A 22,192-nucleotide genomic window follows, 5' to 3' on the forward strand; every position below is an offset into this window, starting at 1 on the left:
GTAAAAGGCAAGCTAAGAAGAAGTTTCAGGAGGACCCTCCCAGCAAAAGGCAGTATTTGGGCTCTGAAATGAAGGGTTCATCCTCTCAAGTCCTAGACAAGCCCTCAAATCATTTGAGGTCGACAACCCACGTAGCCCAGGTATGATCTTCCTCACCATTTTCCTCTTCTCAAGCTAATATTTCTTCTGCTGCCCATATCACAGATATGCATGCTCAGATTCCCACTACCCTTACCTTAGCACCAACTAGAGCACTGGTTGGCCCGTTTGATACCTTTCCATAGGTTTCAGTCCCGTTTCAAGCCCCAGCCTTTGTATCCATAGCTTTTTTTGCCCAGATGTCAGAAGCAACCACCGTCTCATGCAGGCTTGGTTTTGGAGAGTCTACTCCTCCCTTGATTGTTGGAACAACACCTATTGATCCATTTCTCCTAGGAGCCTCTCCCTTCATCCCATTATTTTCTCCCACAACATTGTCGTGTCCTACCCAAACCGCTTTTGATGGCCCTATTTCCCAGTTTCTCTTTGCAATTCCCCCTGGTGCCGCGTTTGCAAGTCAAGCTATTGCCAACCCAGATGCCTACCAACAACAAGTTACTTATTCCAAGACCGCTTGTGTTGGCAAAACATTTAAAAGAAAAGAAAAGGAAGGTGCTAGGCCAGCCTACCCCCACCTCCAAACTCTTTTCAGTGAAGAGAAGCAAAGTCTGTTCTTTGCAACTAGTTTCCCCAGAGTCAACAATCCGAAGTCAGAAATGAGGACTAGTGATTATGACTTGCATGCTATCGGTGTTAACCTTTTGAATGCTACGACGTTTGATAAAGTTGAAATGATGGAGGAAACATCGAAGGCTGTCTCTTCGGACTTCATAAAAAAGAGTTGTCGCTTGGAGAAAACGCAAGTGGAGAATTATAAACTCTAAGAATCTCTAACCCAGCAAAGTAAAGAAGATAAAGCACTCCATGTTGAGATCAATCATGTGCAGAGATTGTTGACTCAGGCTAACGCTGAAAAGGGAAAGTGATAGTCTTCCCTCAATAATTTTGGTACATAGTTGAAAGGTCAGGAGGCAACCAGAAATGTGGCCTTAAAAGAATTGCAAGAAAGAGATCAAGAAATTCAGCAACTGAAAGTAGCTTCTAGGGATGCCACACAGATTCAGGCACTGCTATGTTAAGAAGTCCACCTAAAAGAGGAGTATGCCTGACAACTGAATGATTCTCAGGTGATGCTCTGGGAAAGAAAAGCAATTTTTGAAGCATAGTTACGCGAAAAGGAAACTAGCCTAGATCTACCCGAGAAGAAATTGCAAGATGTGGAGGTTCTTTTGTGCTAAGAAAAGGATGGTGTTGCGCAACTCTAGCAAGCAATGCAGGATGAAAATCTAAAGATCCACATGCTAGAAAGCCAAGTGATCACTGAACAAAATAGGTGCAAAGAGCTACAGGCTGAAGTAACGGCAAAAGGTGATGAGATCTCATGGTTGCTAAACATTCCTCCCCCTGTGGAGATTTCTCAAGAATTTTCCCTTATTTTAAAAGATTTATATGTTTCTCATTGGGAAAAGGTGAAGCAATACCACCCTTCACTGTAACCTATGCTAAGATTCCTTAATGACGCACAATCCCTCTGTGCCAAAGCCAGTGCCCTCATAAGCAGTTTTATGCTTGTCATCGGTCCTAAGCTTCCGATGGCCCAAGATCTTATCCATTTTCTGCACTCTGCTCAAGATGAAGAGTTAAAGGAAAAGGGGATTGTGGACCATCGGCAATTGATCAAAAGGATGAATGTTTTCATCAACCGGCACAAGGAAATCATGCAGGCTTCGGAAGCTCTTGCACCTCTACAATTCTCAGTTCCAAACATCAAGCAATGCATAAAGAGGTTTGTTTTATTGGGCCTACCTTCTCCTTTCCCCACAGATGGTACTGTGCTAGGGATTGAGCAAATATAAAGCCAGATTAAGCATTTGCAACAAGATAGAGCCTTACTGCAAGGTCTAGGCAATCCTATTTCAGCAGATGAGGTTGAGTGTCTTCTACATCCTTTGGCCCAACTCTTTGCTCTCCGAAAGCTAGTCCACGATGAGCCAGTGTCCTTGCCTTTTGACGAAGTGATTTGTCTGGAGCAGCATTTCCATAATTTAGAAGCATGGGTGTTGCCCCCTGAAGATGAATGGTTGCAAATACAATAGGCCTTCGACTCGCTCTGCCCTATTTTACCATAAGGCCAGGTCTGCGAACCAGAGTTTTGGGTTCTAATCTTTCTGCAGGTAGAATTCCCCTTTTAGTCACCAAGAAATGTTAACATTATTTCGGGATTAGTCTGTAGGCAGCATTTTGCTATTTTTGGTGGCCCCACCTCTTTTGTTCCTCCCACTCGCATGCATCAAGTGAGACAGATGTCAGCTCGGCGGGGTTTTGTGCACTTGCTTTTCCCTTTTTGTTTTTGCAATAGCGTCGAGCTGCCACATGGCATGGGTTGTTCACATAGCAACATCTTTTTGGTCCCTCCGCTCGCCATTTTGATCGTGCCTCTTTTATCATGCGCTAGAAAAGCAGAGTGTCATGGGACTAACAACTTCAGGGACTAACGACTTGAGGGGCGGTTTGTCTGGTAAATCAGACAGGTGGACCACGATGTGCAAAAACAAAGGCGATGGAGTCCGAGGTTGTTAGGAGTTGGGGCTCTATTTAGTTTAGTTTTTTCCTTGTTGTAGGGGTTCAGAACTTTGCAAGGACAATTAAGTTTCTTAGTAGTATTTTTCAGCCTTAAGAACTATTTTATTGTTTTCTGGAGAAGTTCAATCAGACTGTGCCTATGGCCTTTGTGATACTTTACTCTTAGTATGCATTAATGGTCTTTTATGTGCTCTTCTATTAGAATTTTCAAGACTTTAGGAATATATATCTAAGATTTTGCTGATTGAACTATGTGTTACACTTGTTATCTGGTAAATGCATGATAGGTATTTCTTTATGTTACAGAAAGATTTGATTGAACCTTGGTTGTGTTTCTGATCCGGACTTGTAGATTGTTGAATGGGCTCAGAAAAATCATAAGTAGTTGGTTTTTATGTACTCGTATCTTCTTAAAATATGCTTTGGCACATCTCCTCAATAGTCTAGTTTTTATTGTTTTAAAGTGTTTCTTTCTTCCCCTTTCCTCGAAACACCAAGGAAGAGTCGACTTCTCAATCCTGGAGGTCATTCAATGAAACCTACACAATCGGTCCCCCATCACTGAATTTCCTATAAGGCTATTTGTTTCCAAAGTAAAATTCAGAGTCAATAGTAAATACCAGGTTTCAAGATCTGGAAGTGAGTTTTGGGGTCTAAACAAGGAGGCCCTAGTTTTTTAGGCCTAAAAAGGGGGGTTTAGTATCTAACCTATCAAATGATTGTGTATTGTCTTGAAACCTAGAAAATATATGGTTTTGGAACATTTGACAAGACTTTTTTTTGGTTTGGAGTTGTGGTCATACCATTTGTTGGTACTTGCTTTGGAAAAGAAGGCTAATTGGGCCTAGTTGGTGTGTAGCAGGGTGCTGGTCTGAGTTTTTCGTCCAAAAGACACATAGTTGATTTTCACATATGTTATGTAAATTTCAAAAGGATATCCAGATATGCAATTTATTTGTCAAGTGTTTTGAAATTATTTTGAGTAAATGTCAAAATACCCACTAAACAGGGCTACTAGGGAATTGGCCTATTTAGGGACCCAAGTAAGGGTTTGTGAGTGAACTAGTTGATAAAGTGAGTTAAGCCTATTGGGTAAAGTGGAATAGGGTATTTAGAGGCCCTAGGAAGTGTTGGAACAAGTTGGTGAGGTTGAGAGTTCTATTTGGGCATCTTGGTGAAGCCTAGTGAAGGAAGGTGAAACAAGAAGAGTTGAGTTTTCAAGAAGAAAGAATGATGAGTTGCAATGTGATTGTGGGATGGTCCATCATGCTCTACATCATAGTGGTATCATAGCAAGGTAGTAGGTCCTTCTACATTATAGATTGAAGACTGAGAGATAAGAGAGGAAACCATAATGGAAGAAGATGAAGAAATGTGGGCAAGGTATGCTCAAGGGCACTCTATATTCCGGACACAATGCAAATGCAGAGGTAAGGTATGCAAGGTTTTTGTTAGCAGTGGTTCTCTTGAAAATATAGTCTCAGTAGAGATGGTTGAGAAGTTGAACCTTCCAAGGAAACCTCTTGAGTCACTGTACAAAGCATATGGGGTATGCAATGATCAATGGGTTGATGTTAAAGGGCAAGCATATGTTTCTTTCAGCATTGGTTCATATTATGATACTATTCTATGTGATATTATGCCTTTGAGTGATTGTCATATGATCTTGGGTAGAGTATGGAAATTTTATGTTAAAGCCCTACATGATGGTAGAGAAAATTTATATGTTATTAACAAGGATGGGAAAAATTTTGCGATGACATCATTGCAAGATGACAAGGCAATGTGGGGAATGTCAAAGATAAGGTTGATTGCAAGAAGGGAGTTCCTAATACATGAGGAACATAAGGATGAAGAAAATATAGAGACAGAAGCCACTTCTAGGCTTGAAGAAGACAAGGTAGATTCTAAGTTGCAGGAAGAAGATGCAAAGAGCATGTATGAGGTGAAGGAGAACAAGGAAGGAATCCTTGAGAAGGAGCCAAGTGAGATTGTGCAGATGAAGAGTCCATTAATAGGACATGCATCATGTGAGTTAGATGATGTGAAATATTGTGGTTCAGATAAGTCAAAGGTCTATATAAGAAGAGGAGAAAATGTGAGTGAGAGTGTTGGTGTATTGCCAATGACAAGGCAAGGATGGCCTAGAGAGGTCATAATAGAAGATAAATTTGATTTGCTGACAGAGAAAGTGGAGGATAGTATGATAAAAGGTGATGCTGATAGTACAAATGTGTATGAAGTTGAGACAAAGATCTTAGGAGAGGATAAATATCTTAGAGGAAAGGTAACTTGTGCATTGGAAGGGCAAGAGAGAAAAGAGAAGCAATTAGCTTGTGAGGAAGATGATGAACCTGAGGAGAAAGAGGTTCTAAGAGTTGAGAAAGAGATGGAAGACAAAGATGCTGGTGATAACAGCAAGGGTTCTAGTCTTGAAGGGCTTGAGTATGAAAAAGTGATTTTGATTGGGACAATGGAATGTCCTTTGGATGGGGAAAAGGGTATAGTACAACAAAGTACCCCTATAATAGTGAATTGTGAGGCTAATGATGTAGCCTTGAAGTTGGATAGAGAGTTGGTATGCCAAGAGGAATGGCATGAGATGAGGAACGAGTTGGTAAAGGAAGTTGAGTTGGTTGATAAGATGATGATGCACCATGAGAAGGCTAGTGAAAATGTGAGTTCTCCTAGAATGGAGATGAAATATGTTAATGATAAGACTATGAGTTGTCTTTGGGTGGTAAGTTTGATTTTTTTGCAGATGTATGTTATTGTGACAGAGATTCCAAACATGGTGAAGATGATGGATGTTGGTAGAAGTCAGATGGTGGAAGGGGCATTATATTGCTCCATGATTTTGTTAATTTTGATAATGAATAGGAAACCAAGAGTGAAGATGAAGGGAAAGAGTTAGAGTATCAGATGTTGTGGCATGTGTGAAAATGCAGGTCAGATAGAGAGTAGATGGGAGAAGCCTAATCAGAGCATGGAGGAGAAGATTCAAGAGGAAAAAGAAACAATGAGGGGTACAAGATATAAAGAATGAATGTGAAGTCAAGAGAATGACAAATACAAACCCAAGGTGAAGATGAGAACATTAAAAGGGAAAGATGGTGCAGGTACACCATTTCCAAGAGACTTGGAAATTTTTGAGGCGGGGAGTATGGTGCAAGAGCACCCGAGACAAGATTGGCCACCATGGGGCCATAATGAAAATTTATGAGATAATTAAGTCTATGAGGTTAAAATTACCATTTTATATTTTAAGCATGGATAATAATTCCATTTGGAGTCATCAAACTCATGTAATGAGTCATTTTGTAATAAGTTGTCAAAATTGCCATGTTGCACAAATAATGTCAAAATGAGTAATGTAATGGGGTTCAATGGGTAGAATAGGTTTTTAATGAGAATTTTAAGTTTCATAGGGTCTTGTGTGACCATATTACTGTAATAAAGTTTATTAGAAAGTGTCAAGATGAAAAAAGGTTAGAAACTTGTCAATTGACAACTAAAAATGTCAATTTGACAATAAATTAAAATTGTAAACACCCAAAAGTGGTTGTATGGGTGATTAAGAGTTTGTTTTCAGTTTCCATGAAGGGAAGAGGTTTAAATATGTTTGTAATGATCCAAAATGAAGAGGTAGAGGGTCTAATTTTCTTGGCATTGTAAGAGTTTGGGGTTTGGCAATAAAAATACAAGGTTTTTCTTGCAATTTTGGTCTAAAATCTGCACTTTACTCATCTGAAACTCTTCTTGTTTGCTTTATTTTCTATTGGAAATTGATTTAGAAATGTAGAGGAATATTTTTACTACCATTTTATACTATTATTGAAGGTTTTACATTCAAATCTGATATACTTTAATTGGCTGTCCTAAAGACTATTGTAGGTGGCCATTTTATTTTTGTTTTGAGAGTCACAATGCAAATGTGACCCGTTCCACTTTATGTGGTTGTTTTTACTTGTGGAATGGGTCATTAATGATGTATATTATTGTCTAATAATAGGTTTGAGTGCAGGGAATAACATGGAGATGAAGTGTTGATACCCTAGGGTAAGAGATTGAGTGAGAAAAAGCATGAAAATGGAGGCATGAGTATAGCAGCAGACGATCTACCTTAAGGAGGTAGTGTTTTTATGTGAAAAAATTTTAGGGGATGGTAAATTCATGGTGAATACCAAGTTTCAAGATCTGGAAGTGAGTTTTGGGGTTTGAACAAGGAGGCCCTAGTTTTTTAGGCCTAAAAAGGGGGGTTTAGTATCTAACCTATCAAATGATTGTGTATTTTCTTGAAACCTAGGAAATATATGGTTTTGGAACTTTTTTCTAGACTTTTTTTTGGTTTGGAGTTGTGGTCGTACCATTTGTTGGTACTTGCTTTGGAAAAGAGGGCTAACTGGGCCTAGTTGGTGTGTAGCAGGGTGTTGGTCTGAGTATTTTGTCCAAAAAACATAGTTTATTTTCACATAACTTCCAAAAGGGTATCCAAATATGCAATTTATTTGTCAAGTGTTTTGAAATTATTTTGATTAAATGTCAGAATACCTGCTGAACATGGCTACTAGGGAATTGGCCTATTTAGGGACCCAGGTAAGGGTTTGTGAGTGAACCAGTTGATAAGGTGAGTGAAGCCTATTGGGTAAAGTGTAATAGGGTATATAGAGGCCCTAGGAAGTGTTGGAACAAGTTGGTGAGGTTGAGAGTTCTATTTGGGCATCTTGGTGAAGCCTAGTGAAGGAAGGTGAAACAAGAAGAGTTGAGTTTTCAAGAAGAAAGAATGATGAGTTGCAATGTGATCGTGGGAGGGTCTATCATGCTCTGCATCAAGGTTCCTTTCTTGATTCCTTTGATCTTACCAAGGTTCAATATCAATTCACTCCTCATCCATTCACATAAATCATACTTCACATTATTCCTTAACATCTGATATGTAGCATGAATGCATGAACTAGCAACAAAATTCAATCAGTTGGATTGAGTTACCTTGTAACCTATTATCATGCTTGCTAATTTTACATCAGTGTTGGTGATTGTGCTGATCCTTATTGATCTACTATCGGGAGTTGCACCGGTGAGTTTCTCGACCTCTGTGTTGGAAATTTTCTTGACAGGTTCTTGTCCAACTTTGGGTAAGTTGGTGACTACTTGAATGGCCTCCTTTGTGATCATGTAAGGCCCATCTAGCCAAATAAATTCATTGTGAACCCTACTCAGAACATATCAGATAACCTCATCTTTGAAGTCTAGTATGTATAGAATACCGGTTAACCCTAGATCCTTAATAGCTTTGTATTTCAGTTTGATGGTTCTGGAATCTTCTAGTATCATGGATTGATACATTCTTTTGATGTCCTTTGTGCCCAAATCCTCCAGGGTGCAATGAATTTTTTCCCTTACATCTTTGACATACATTACATCGTCAGGAACCTTGGAAAATGCTCCCACAGAGTCTTCCTTTTTAGCAATTTTGGGAACCTCCTTAAATACTGGCCTTAACCTATCCTTGACTTCAACAATGGTGGGATTTGAAATGAAATTAGGAGCTAAAGATCTAGATGCCATTTCAAAAAATACCTGAAAGTGAATGCCGGTGGAAGATTGAGTGCTTTATATAAGTACTAAAAATCCTTTCACAATGCTTTTGCTCGCTCTTATCTCACCTTTTTTTCGCTCTGAATGCTTGGTGAGTGAAAATGATTTCACTTACCCCCTTTTATCAGAAAATAAAACCTTATTTTTTTGTAATAAATACTTCGCCAACAACCCTATGGATGCCAGTTTCGCAGTCATGTGTCAGGTGAACCTTCATTGATGATGAACACAACTCTCTAGATCACTTCTATATCTCCTTAGATCTTTAGCAATGACTTTACCAACCCCTAAGGTTTATGCCTCAGTTACTGGTGGAATTTCCTGTCGATGGAGGAATACCCTATTCTACTAGTGGAGTTATTGGTGTAGATCTATCTCCCCTTGGTTCTTCAGATTTTCTAACCCATCTCTTGGTGTGATCTTGTTGTATTTTATCTACCTCCTACTTTCCTTTCTCATTATCTTTATCATTATTAACCAATTAAGTCTTGCTTCTGCAATACTTAGCAATATGATGTATTTTGTTGCATGCATAACATGTAATATTGTTCTTCAGAATTGCTTTGACATATCAAGTATCATTTCATGACCTACAATGATTAGCAAAATGTCCAAACTTTTCACATGCATGACATTTAACATTCATTCTACAATCTTCTGATCTATGACCATATTTCTTGCAATTTGTGTATTGATCGGGAACAAAATTGTAGTTTTGATTTTCTTTATTTCTACATTGTTTAGCTATATACCCAAATTTGTTGTAAATAAAACATCTACCAATAAATTTATAAGCATTATATTGCCTTACTAGTTTCCTTTGTTCTGATGAGTTCTACATACCAATTTCTGATTTTCATTTGCAATACCACAACTTTCACCTTGTACAAATCCAAGTCCTCTAGAATCATCAATTTGTCTTTGTCTTTTCAATAAGTCATCCAATTTAGCAGCACTTATCCTAAACTTTTCTTTATACTCACTTGCAGTAGTTAGATCATCTCTCAGAGTAGTTATTTATCTTTCAAGTTCTTGTTCATTGTTCCGGGAGTGTTCCAAATCAGTTCTCAACAAATTATTCTCATGAGTCAAACTACCACATTCATCAAATTTGTTCTTCAGAGATATAACAAGATTATCTTCCTTCTTTCTATCCTCAATATCTTTTGATAGCCTCATAGTCAGATCTTGTATTTCATTCTTCATGAGCATGTTTGCTTGACTTAGTTTCTGACATTGTTCCTTAAGAGCATTCTTCTCCTCATCGTCTGGTTTTTGCAAAAGTTCTTTTCTCTTGGCTTGAGCAGATGATAACCTTTTTTGTAGGATAAGAATGAATTCATTTGCAGAATTCAATTCTTCTTGCAATTTCAAGTTCTTCATCCTTTCAACATCATTACCCTCAAGAGCCATCTCAAGTTTCTTCTCCATAGCTATGTTCAAATATTCTGGTTTCAGGATCATCCTCAACTTTTTAAACTTCTTTTGAGATACCAAGCTCTAATACCAATTGTTTGGATCTAAGAACACAGAGAGGGGGGCTGAATCGGTGTTCTGTCGGTATGAACAATTTTTATCCTTTTACACCATACACATATAAATCGGTAAACAAATAAACATATAACAAGAAGCAAATAAACCATCCACATAAATTAACACCATAACACACATAATTTATATGTGGAAAACCTCAAAGAGGAAAAACCACAGTGGGATTTGTGACCCACAATATCAATTCACTAGCCATATGAAAAGATATTACATATAATAGGGGCATGCACATGCAAGAAGGCACACTACCTAGAGCATGCTTCTCATCACTAAAGAGATTCACTGACTACAAGCTTTTTGCTAAAGTAAATTACTAAAAATGAACTCAAGAATGCATCTACTATGCCAAATAGAGTTCTGATCTGGCTCTGCTTTGTACCGGTTCATAAACCCTGAACTACTACCATTATCTCTTCTCCTCCAAGAATGCTTTTCCAAGCTATCTGCAGATCATTGCATGATGTAACATTGACATACAAAATGATCTTCATACATATATTTCACATTAAACAGTTCTGTTATATTCTCCTATATCCACACATTTCATATATCTCTCAAAATAACCTAGCAGACTGACCTATATACCCATTAAAAATAATATTCCTTATGTCGGCTTACAATACATTTACAAAGGATATTCAATGTCAACCTTGAAAATAATTACAAAATGATTTATCAAGTAAATCCTTCTTGATGTCGGCTTCCAATGAAGTATTGATGTCGATGTCAGTGCTAGTGTAGCCTTGAATGCGCCAAAGCCGGTATCTGTCGTTACATGCCTCCTAATGCTAGTATATTACTTCCATCTGACCTTGTTGCCCTCAATGACAACAAAATGAATCCAATGAGTTTTAATTTCAAACAAGATCATCCCAAAAAATAATCCAAAATCTCATCACAAGATCTAATCACACCATAATATACCAGAGGGAATACCGAATACAACAAAACAGTTATTAGCAAAACCAAACTACAACACTGGACCAAAAACCTTTTCCAAACTCACCAAAATAACTCACAAGAATATGTTGACATCAATGACAATATATAGTAGCAGCAGTAATGACCAACCAAATCAAGCAATCTTCCCAATAATCCAACAATCTCCCCCTTTGGCATTGATGGCAACATATGAATGTAAAAAATAATCAATGCAAAGAAAGAAGATATCACCAACAAACTCTTCCTAAGATCAAGATAAATAAAGAATTTTTTTCCATTATCTCTCTCCCCCTTTGACAACAATGCCAAAGATCACCAAAATAGAAAATCAAACTCTCTCCCACTAAAACACAGAAACATTAATCTCTCTCCCTGAAACACACAACCAAATCAACAGACTACTCCAGTAGAGGAGCAACACCAACACATCATTTTGGATAAAAGAGTAAAGCTATGAATTCCACCAGATCAATGCAACTCAATGCATATAGTTCTCATCAGGAGGGGTGGATAACCATAACTTGTCTCTCAGATAGACAAATGTATTTGTAGGCAAAGGCTTAGTAAAAATATCAACAATTTTTTCCTTTGTAGATACATATTCTAGCTTCACCTTTTGTTCACCAACTTGCTCTCTCAACTAATTATATTTGATTGATTTATGTTTAGTCTTAGAATGTTGCACCGGATTCTTAGATATATTTATAGAACTAGAATTATTACAGTATATAAAAGTAGGCTCATCATAAATAAATCTAATATCTTTCAACATTTACTTCATCCATACTATCTGAGTGCAATTACTACTAGTAGCAATGTACTCAGCTTTAGTAGTAGATAAAGATACTGAATCATGTTTCTTGCTAGCCCATGAAACCAACGTCTTACCTAAAAATAATTCTCCATCGGTAGTACTCTTACAGCCATCAACATCACCTACCCAATATGCATCAGTATAAGCACATAACATGAAATCATCATTCTTTGGATACCATAAACTATAATCTTAAATTCCTTTTATATATCTGAATATTATTTTAATAGAAGTAACATGACTCTCTTTTGGATCATCTTGATATCTATCTTTCATACACACAACATGCAAAATATTAGGCCTAGTTTGAGTAAGATATAATAGTCCACCAACCATAGATCTTTACAAACTCTGATTAGCTTTAGGAGATTCATCATTTTTAGACAATTTACAACTACTCACCATAGGAGTCCCAACTGATTTGGAATCATCTAATCCAAACTTTTTCAGCAATTCCTTCACATTTTTAGTTTGAGATATAAAGATACCTTTTCCTATCTTTGCAATCTGTAAACCTAAGAAAAATTTCATCTCACCAATCATAGACATCTGAAATTATTTTTGCATATCACCGATAAATGTTATGCTCATATCATCATCACCACCAAAATAAAGTCATCAACAAAGACCAACAATCAAAATGTTATCATTTTCAATCTTAAAGTATAGATTACTATCAACAACACCTTTAACAAATCCCAATTTTAACAAGTATTTATCTAATCTAGCATACCAAGCTCTAGGGGCTTGTTTCAACCCATAAAGTGCTTTCTTCAACTTACATACCATGTCTCCATCATCTGATAATGAAAATCCATCAGTTTGTTCAATGTAAACTTCTTCTTCTAGATCACCATTCAAAAATGCAAATTTGACATCAATTTGATATACCTTGAAATATTTATAAACAACATAAGCAAGCAATAATATAACAACTTCAATTCTAGAAACCAGAGAAAAAATTTCTTTATAATCAATCCCTTCTTATTGTGAATAACCTTTGAAGACCAGTCTAGCTTTATTTCTAACTACTTCACTAGCTTTATCCAATTTTTTCCTGAAAACCCATTTAGTACCAATAACATTTTTATCCTTAGGTCTAGGCACAAGTTCCCAAGTGTTCTTCTTTTCAAACTAATCTAACTATTCTTTGATGAATAATGATGAATAGTAAATACCCAACAGATATTGAGAGGGGGGTGAATCAGTATGGACAAAAACTTCTTAAACAACTTAAACTGCAAAGACTGCACTAACTGGTAAACAATATCACTAGTCTAAATCAAGGCACTACCAGTAAAACATAGTATGACTATAAAAGACATAAACCAATAACATCTAGATCTTCTCAAAACCTATTATCTCATCTCAACTTCACGCATATGCTTAAGCAAGTAATAAATCAAAAATGCAATGACAATTGGATCAACTTGCATTATTGCTTAACAGAAAACACTAAAACATCACATGAAAAAGCATCACACATAACACACTATTTTTTCACGTGGAAACCCAACTGGGAAAAACCACGGTGGGAATGAATACCCACAAGTTGTTCTTGAACTCTTCTGAAGTCCACTCTGTTAGAAGCCTAGTCCGATTAAAGACTTTACAACAGGTTCTGCTAGGAACTGATCTTGCTAGGGATCACCCGGTTAAGGGATGGATAAATACCTAGTTAGAGGTTAAAACCCTGTTAAAGGTTACCTTGTAAGAGGATTTGAAGAACTCAATGATTTTGAGTCACCTTGTTAAAGGATTTACAAAAAGCCTGATAAAGCTACTCGGTAAAGGGATTTTCCATCTGCTGAAATGGTTAGAAGTCAACAGGTAATATACTGATCTAATAATAGCACTTAATGCCAAGGCAGATCCACTTTAGTTCCTTTACATACATTCATTTGCCAACAACTTCAAATAAAAATCATCATCGACCTTATAGACAATAATTAGGTCGGTGGCCAAAACCTAAAACCTTAAGCATCTAGATTAACAATACAGTCGGTCCAATCCTAACCATTTAAACACATTACATAGGGTACAACAATCTTAAAAAAATATCAAGACATTCTCCATCATTTGTTCTTCACCGCTTCTGGAAGCTAATAACCCATCACATGCTCGCCACCATTTACTAAGATTTTGCTCATTCCCAAGGTAGATAGAATCAATCTTCTTCATGCAATATCCTCAAGGAGATTCTTCATGCACACAAGGCTAACGTGGAAATGCAATCTAATCTTCATTTCAATGCTAACTCATCACACGATGTCATCGATCAAATCACACAGACTTTGAATGCATCAACCGGAAACCCTGAAGCTAAGACTACTAACTGATAGTCATACCAAATTAAACCCTGATACAAAATTTGCATATACCGGTTCACACTCCAACATATTGGTTCACTTGTTGCATATACTAGTTCATACCATCATACCGGTTCATACTTCAGCATATTGACATCAATGACAACATACAATCCCATCATGTCATCAAACTATGCACATATGCCAACAATCTCCCTCTTTGGCATTGATGGCAATACACAAAGATATCTCTACATCTTCTTCCATATAATATGTCTTCAATACTATAGATATCTTCTCCCCCTTTGACAACAATGCTGAAGTGGAGGCACAAACATCCATGATCTACTATGTTGCTCCCCCTGAGGAGTATCATCCTTCAACACATCAATCCTAACAAGATTTGACAATGCAATACCTGACTGATGTGGAGCACATACCTTTAGTTCACCTCTTGAAGGGGCAACACCCCTAATTCACCTCTTAAATAGGTAAATGTAGCCTTCAATAGAGGCTTGGTGAATATATTTGCTAACTGCTCTTTACTGGAAACATGTTCCAATACAACCTCTTTGTTCTGGACTTTCTCTCTTAAGAAATGATACTTGAGTTTGAAGTGCTTGGTTCTAGCATGTAATATAGGATTCTTGGAAATATTAATTGCACTTGTGTTATCACAAAATATACTCACTGGTTCAGATATAGGGACTTTGAAACCACTTAATACATGCTTCATCCAAATTGTCTGAGTGCAGTTCAGAAATGTTGCTACATATTCTGCTTCTATTGTGGACTGAGAGATACAACTTTTCTTCTTGCTCATCCATGAGACTAGTCTACCACCGAGAAAGAATGCACCACTGGTTGTGCTCTTCCGGTCATCCACATTACCAGCCCAATCGGCATCAGTAAACACTTTGAGATTGAAATCATTATTGTATGGATACCTGATAGTTCTGATACTTAATATAAGTACAGATCCAATAGCCAAAAAGATGAGAGGGGGGGGGTGAATCATACAAACTTATTCATCCATAAAAACATCAGATTCAACCTCGGTAACATATATTAGTCAAATAATAAAAACTGTCAAACATGCAAACTCAAAAGCATATGAACAATATAAACCTCATAACACTAGATTTAACGTGGAAACCCAAAATAGGGAAAAACCACTGTGGGATTTCGGACCCACTAAGAAATATACTCTTCTAGAGTATGCTCGATTAAAAGCCAATCCTGTTAAAGATTACAAAACACATTGCTAGATGTGACCCAGTTAAGGGATTTCCCTCAGATCTGTTAGGATCTTCACTTTGTTAGAACTGACCTTGTCAAAGGATTTCAAACACTCAATCAGAATGTCACCTTGTTAGAGGATTTACATATAAGACTGTTAAGTCCACTCAGTTAAGAGATTTCTTGTCACTTTCACAAAATAATAGTAATACAATCTATCTGCAACTTCACATCTAAAATCCTAAAGCAGATTCTTATTTGTTCAATACAATCTAGACATAGAATTAATCTTGTCTATCTGCTGGGCATCAATACTCTGTTATTCTAACAGGTCTTGAAGCTTCTGTTCTCGGTAATCACTATGTAGCATCCCTGTGCATACACTTGCCCGCATACATTGTTTATCAATAGTTCCTTATTTATAAACAATCTTCTAACCGCTTAATCTCCTTGATCACATTTCCCATGATCAATCATAGCCATCAGATCTTCAATCTTGTCCAAGTTCATTGTATCTTATGATCTGAAAATGTTTTACCCCACCTTGGCACTTGCACATTCATCTTGGAACTTGTGTTAGGGTAATGCGGTTCAATTTGAGCTGTAGATCTTCTTGCCGACTTTCCATTGCTTTAGATTTGTTAACAAACTTTTTCTATGGCTTGCCAATCATTGATCCGCTCTAGCTCATCAACATCTTTCACTAAATATCACATGTAAACATTTAATGCATTCTGTTATAGCTCAGTTACAACTCGATGAATACTAAACATTACTCGATAGACATTTTGTCTTCATTAACTGACTGCGATAACCTTAGGGTTTACCGACTAGGTTCCTTAGGGTTTATCGACTAGGTTCTTTGCTTGATAACATAGTATATTATTAACCTTTACATTTTACAACATATGTATGATGTTAGAACAATCTAAAACATCAAGATCTCATCATTGTCTGACTCGGTAGAGTTTCCCATTGAATAACTTATCCCTTTATTCTTCATATTCTTTCCTGTGTCTTTACCGACTTCTTTATAATCTTCATAACATATTTCTTAATATATGGCAACATCATACTGAATTTGAAAATCAATTTCTTGACATCAATGACAAAATAATAATATCAAGATAGTAAAACATCTTTAATCAGTTATGTCCATAATCATCAACAACCTTCTCAATATCCTTGTAATATTGCCAACAATCTCCCCCTTTGGCATTGATGGCAAAACCAATTGATTTGACCTTTAAGAATTTGGATTGCTGTGATTCTAAAATGCTGAAATGCTCTCCCCCATACATCAGACTTCTCTTCTGGTTTCAATCTATAGTCTTTTCTTAGTTTTCTCCCCCTAGGTAGGTCTTCTCCTTGGTCTTCTCCCCCTTTGACAACAATGCCAAAAAGAATAGAACTAAAACATAATTTCTTACTATAAGAAGTTATTTCATGTTGTTTTGTATCATTTTCTGTATTATCCCAGTGTTATTTCCAGTACACTTTCAGAAAATCATTCTAAAGTGTATCACTCTAGCATCAGCTCCCTAAAAGATATTCAATAGAGTCATCAAAGTGATGCTTTCACCGATCTCAGTCAGTGAGTAAAAGATAGGGGTAGGACCCCTAACTTACTTCTGAGATATTCAAAAGTGTCCTTTGGTAGTGGCTTGGTGAAGATATCAGCTATTTGTTCCTTTGTGTTAACATATTCCAACACCACTTTTTTCTATTGAGCTTCTTCTCTAAGATAATGATATTTGATAGATATGTGCTTAGTTTTAGAGTGCATAACAGGGTTCTTTGAAATATTAATGGCACTAGTATTGTCACAGAATATAGTTACTGGCTCGGTAACTTTCTCATTTATACCTTCCAACAATTGTTTGATCCATGCAATGTTGGTACAATTCAGTGCTGCAGCACCATATTCAGCTTCGGCTGTTGACTGAGAAACACATCCTTGTTTCTTGCTAAGCCAACTCACTAGTCATTCTCCTAAGAAGAAAGCTCCTCCACTTGTGCTTTTTCTGTCATCAATGTTTCCTGCCCAATCAGCATTAGTATAAACTTTTAAATCAAAATTGTTTCCTTTCTAATATACTAAGCCATAATCTTCAGTGCCTTTCAAGTACCTGAAAATTCTTTTGATTGCTGTCATGTGTATTTCTTTAGGATTTGTAGAGAATCTTGCAACAATACCCACTGCATGTGCTATATTTGGCCTGCTGTGAACAACATATTGTAGTTTTCCAATCATGGATTGGTAGAGTGTCTCATCAACAGATGCAGATTCATCATTCTTTGATAGTTTGTAGTTTGTAGTCATAGGAGTACTTACTGGCTTTGAATCCTCCATTCCAAATTTCTTCAAGATTTCCTTTATGTATTTGGATTGAGTAATGAAAATTTCATTTTTCATTTGTAGTATCTGTAAGCCTATAAAATACTTTATCTCACCGATTAATGACATCTCAAATTCTTTGCTCATTTCATTTCCAAAGTTCTTGCATAAAGAGTCATTTCCACAAAATATAATATCATCAACAAATATGGCTGAGATTAGTATTCCATTTTCATCATTCTTCATGTACATGTTTTTGTTGTCACTTTTCCTTATAAAGCCAATCTTAATCAAATAAGAGTGAAATCTTTCATACCATGCTCTAGGTGCTTGTTTCAGACCATATAAAGCTTTGTTCAATTTACATACCTGATCTTTATTATTGTCTTCAACAAATCCTTTAGGTTGTTCAATGAAAACTTCTTCTTCTAATATTCCATTCAGAAATGCATATTTTACATCCATTTGATATACCTTGAACTTCTTGAAAGAAGCATATTCCAACAATGTTCTAACTCCTTCAAGTCTAGCAACAGGTGCAAAAGTCTCACCATAATCAATTCCTTCTTCTTGGGAATAACCTTTGCAAACCAATCTTGCTTTGTTCTGAATGATCTCGCCTTTCTCATTTAGCTTGTTTCTGAAGATCCACTTTGTACTGATTACATTTTTGTCCTTTGGTCTTGGGACTAGTGTCCATGTGTCATTCTTCTTGATTTGATCAATCTCTTCAGTCATAGCATTTATCTAATCTTCACTATTGAATGCCTCTTTCACTATTCTTGGTTTAAATTCAGATATCAAGCATGTGTTCTATCTCAGTTTGTTCCTTGTCATCACTGGATCATCCTTATCTCCTATAATCTGACTTGGTGCATGGCATCTTCTGACATATTTAGCTAATATAGGCTTGGTAGGCTCTGTATGATACTCTTCATCACTCGGTAACTAGATATCTTCCTCATTTCCTTCAATAGTTATCTCGGTAGGACTTCTCAGTTGCACATAGACAAATTCATCATAGTCTTCTGGTTCTTTGGAATTCCTGTCATCAGTTCTTTCTACAAATTCATCAATTTTCACATTTGCACTTTCTACTATTTTGTTAGATGATTTGATCAGACATTTAAATGCTTTGCTTCTAGAAGAATATCCTAGAAATGTTCCTTCTTCACTTTTCTGATCAAACTTGCCATTTCTATCATCTTTATGAACATAGCATTCGCTTCCAAAGATCTTAAAATAACTTACATTAGGTTTCTTGCCATACCAAATTTCATAAGGTGTCTTCAAAGTACCTTTCTTCAATTGAACTCGGTTCAAGGTGTAAACAGCTGTGCTTATTACTTCTCTCCAAAATATTTGTGGAACCTTCTTCTCAATCATCAGTGTTCTAGCACAATCCACTATAGATCTGTTTCTTCTTTTAGCTATTCCATTCTGCTATGGAGTCCTCGGTGCAGAGACTTGTCATTTAATACCATGATCATTACAAAATAGGTTGAAATCATCAGAAGTGAATTCTCCTCCTCTATCTGATCTAAGACATTTCAGTTGTCTTCCTGTTTCATTTTCAACTCTAGCCTTGTACCACTTAAACATTTGAAAAGCTTCTGATTTTTCTTTTAAAAACATTATTGACATCATCCTTGAATAATCATCCACAAATAATATGAAATACTTCTCACCATAATAACTTTGAACTTTCATAGGACCACAAAGATCTAAAATTCCCTTAGAAGTGTAGGACTTACTTGTAAAGCTAGATCTTGTCATCTTACCCATCTGGCATCCTCGGCAGATAGCATTCTCAGGTTTTTCAAAACTCGGTAGACCTCTTACTCTGTTCTTCTTACTTATCTTGATCAGATTATCAAAATTAACATGACAAAACCTTTTATGCCATAACCAGGTATTATCAATCTTTGCATGCAAACACTTATTGTGAGTAGAGTCAAGGTGAAATGTATTACCATTTGTTTGTGTCCCAGTAGCTACTAACTTTCCATTTTTGTCATGAACTTTGACAATTCCTTTCTGAAATTCTATTCGGTAACCTGTGTTGTTTAGCTATGCTGCGCTCAACAAACTATATTTCAAACCTTCAACCCAATAAACATCATTGCATCTTGCTTTATCAAGAAGTGTTATGGATCCTTTACCTCTTACTAGACATGGCACATCATTACCAAATCTAACATAGCCTCCATCATAATCTTCTAACATAACAAACTTGTGTTTATCTCCTATCATATGATGTGAGCATCCACTATCTATAATCCAAGAATCATTAGTGTTTATGTGAGATATTAGGGCTTTTTCTTCATACCTTTCTTCATCTGATCCATCCTTGATAGCCACATAAACAACTTCCTCTGTATAAGTCTCATCTGATTTATCATCTTCAGATTCCTCACCAGCAATTAAGCATGTCTTTCTATCTCTTCTTCTGAAGTCTCAGTGACATCTGTAATGATTATCTTTCTATCTGTCATCTCGGTAATCTCTCTTTTTAGTGAAATCTTTGTCAGGACAGCTAGAAGCCATATGTCCAATCTTATCACAATTGAAACATTTCAAAGGTAGTTTTCCTTTATACTTACCTTTGCCTCTTGGTAACCTTTTGGCCAATAGTGCTTCAAATTCTTCTTGCTTTTTTATTTCTTCATACAGTTTATGTACCTCCTCCATGTTCTTCTGAAATCTTTCACTTGCTCCATTATGATCTCCTTCAGAGTACTTATACATTCTCTTATTGTAATCATTAGATTCATTTAGATGAAAAGAACTAAATGCAGATTCAACTTTATTTACCGATGACCCACTATTATCAAAATTACTTAACTCAAATGCATGTAGCTTACCAATAGTAGCATCCAAGGAAACTGGCATATTAGGTACAAACCTCAATTCATTGATTGCAGAGACTCGGATTGCATAGGCAGGTAGAAGGGTTCTTAACAACTTACTTGTCACATCCTTTTCTTCAATAGTTCCTCCTGCTCCTTTGATTTGATTTACAATCTCCTTTAGTCTTGTACTATACTGGGTTATGTTCTCACCTTCATTCATCCTCATAGATTCAAGTTGTCCTCTTAGACTATCAACTTTTTCTCTTTGAAAATGTTCATCTCCTTCATATATAGATATGAGCTTAGTCCACATTGCCTTTGCATCATTGCAACCTTCTAGATCATTAAACTCAGAATCGGTCAATGCATATGTTATTTCAATCATTGCTTGAATGTGTTCTTTCTTTGCCTTTATCTCTTCCATAGTCAATGGATAGGTGCTCGGTGCAACAAAATCATTCTCTAGATAGTATAAAGCATATTCTCCAACTCCTGATGGATGTAGCTTCATCCTTTTCTGCCATGTAGAGAAACTTGACTTATTCAGCTTAGGTGCATCCCTCTTATACATCATTGGATCTTTAACTCAAGTGCCTTTAAACTTTCCTTTCAGAGTCCAATGCTCTGATACCAATTGATAGTTCTGATACTTAATATAAGTATAGATCCAATAGCCAACAAGATCAGAGGGGGGGGGTGAATCATACAAACTTATTCATCCATAAAAACATCAAATTCAACCTCGGTAACATATATCAGTCATATAATAAAAACTGTCAAACATGCAAACTCAAAAGCATATGAACAATATAAACCTCATAACACCAGATTTAACGTGGAAACCCAAAATAGGGAAAAACCACTGTAGGATTTCGGACCCACTAAGAAATATACTCTTCTAGAGTATGCTCAGTTAAAAGCCAATCCTGTTAAAGATTACAAAACACATTGCTAGATGTGACCCGATTAAGGGATTTCCCTCAGATCTGTTAGGATCTTCACTTTGTTAGAAGTGACCTTGTCAAAGGATTTCAAACACTCAATCAGAATGTCACCTTGTTAGAGGATTTGCATATAAGACTGTTAAGTCCACTCGGTTAAGAGATTTCCTGTCACTTTCAAAAAATAACAGTAATACAATCTATCTGCAACTTCACATCTAAAATGCTAAAGCAGATTCTTATTTGTTCTATACAATCTAGACATAGAACTAATCTTGTCTATCTGCTGGGCATCAATACTCTGTTATTCTAATAGGTCTTCAAGCTTCTGTGCTTGGTAATCACTATGTAGCATCCATGTGCATACACTTGCCCGCATACATTGTTTATCAATAGTTCCTTATTTATAAACAATCTTCTAACTGCTTAATCTCCTTGATCACATTTCCCATGATCAATCATAGCCATCAGATCTTCAATATTGTCCAGGTTCATTGTATCTTACGATCTGAAAATGTTTTACCCCACCTCGGAACTTGCACATTCATCTTGGAACTTGTGTTAGGGTAATGCGATTCAATCTTAGTTGTAGATCTTCTTGTCGACTTTCCATTGCTTTAGATTCATTAACAAACTTTTTCTATGGCTTTCCAATCATTGATCCGCTCCAGCTCATCAGTATCTTTCATTAAATATCACATCTAAACATTTAATGCATTCTATTATAGCTTGGTTACAACTTGGTGAATACTAAACTTTACTCGGTAGACATTTTGTCTTCATTAACCGATTGCGATAACCTTAGGGTTTACTGACTAGGTTCCTTAGGGTTTACCAACTAGGTTCTTTGCTTGATAACATAGTATAGTATTAACCTTTACATTTTACAACATATGTATGATGTTAGAACAATCTAAAACATCAAG

The sequence above is a fragment of the Cryptomeria japonica genome, chromosome 8 (genome assembly GCF_030272615.1).
Source record: "Cryptomeria japonica chromosome 8, Sugi_1.0, whole genome shotgun sequence".
Lineage (NCBI taxonomy): Eukaryota > Viridiplantae > Streptophyta > Pinopsida > Cupressales > Cupressaceae > Cryptomeria > Cryptomeria japonica.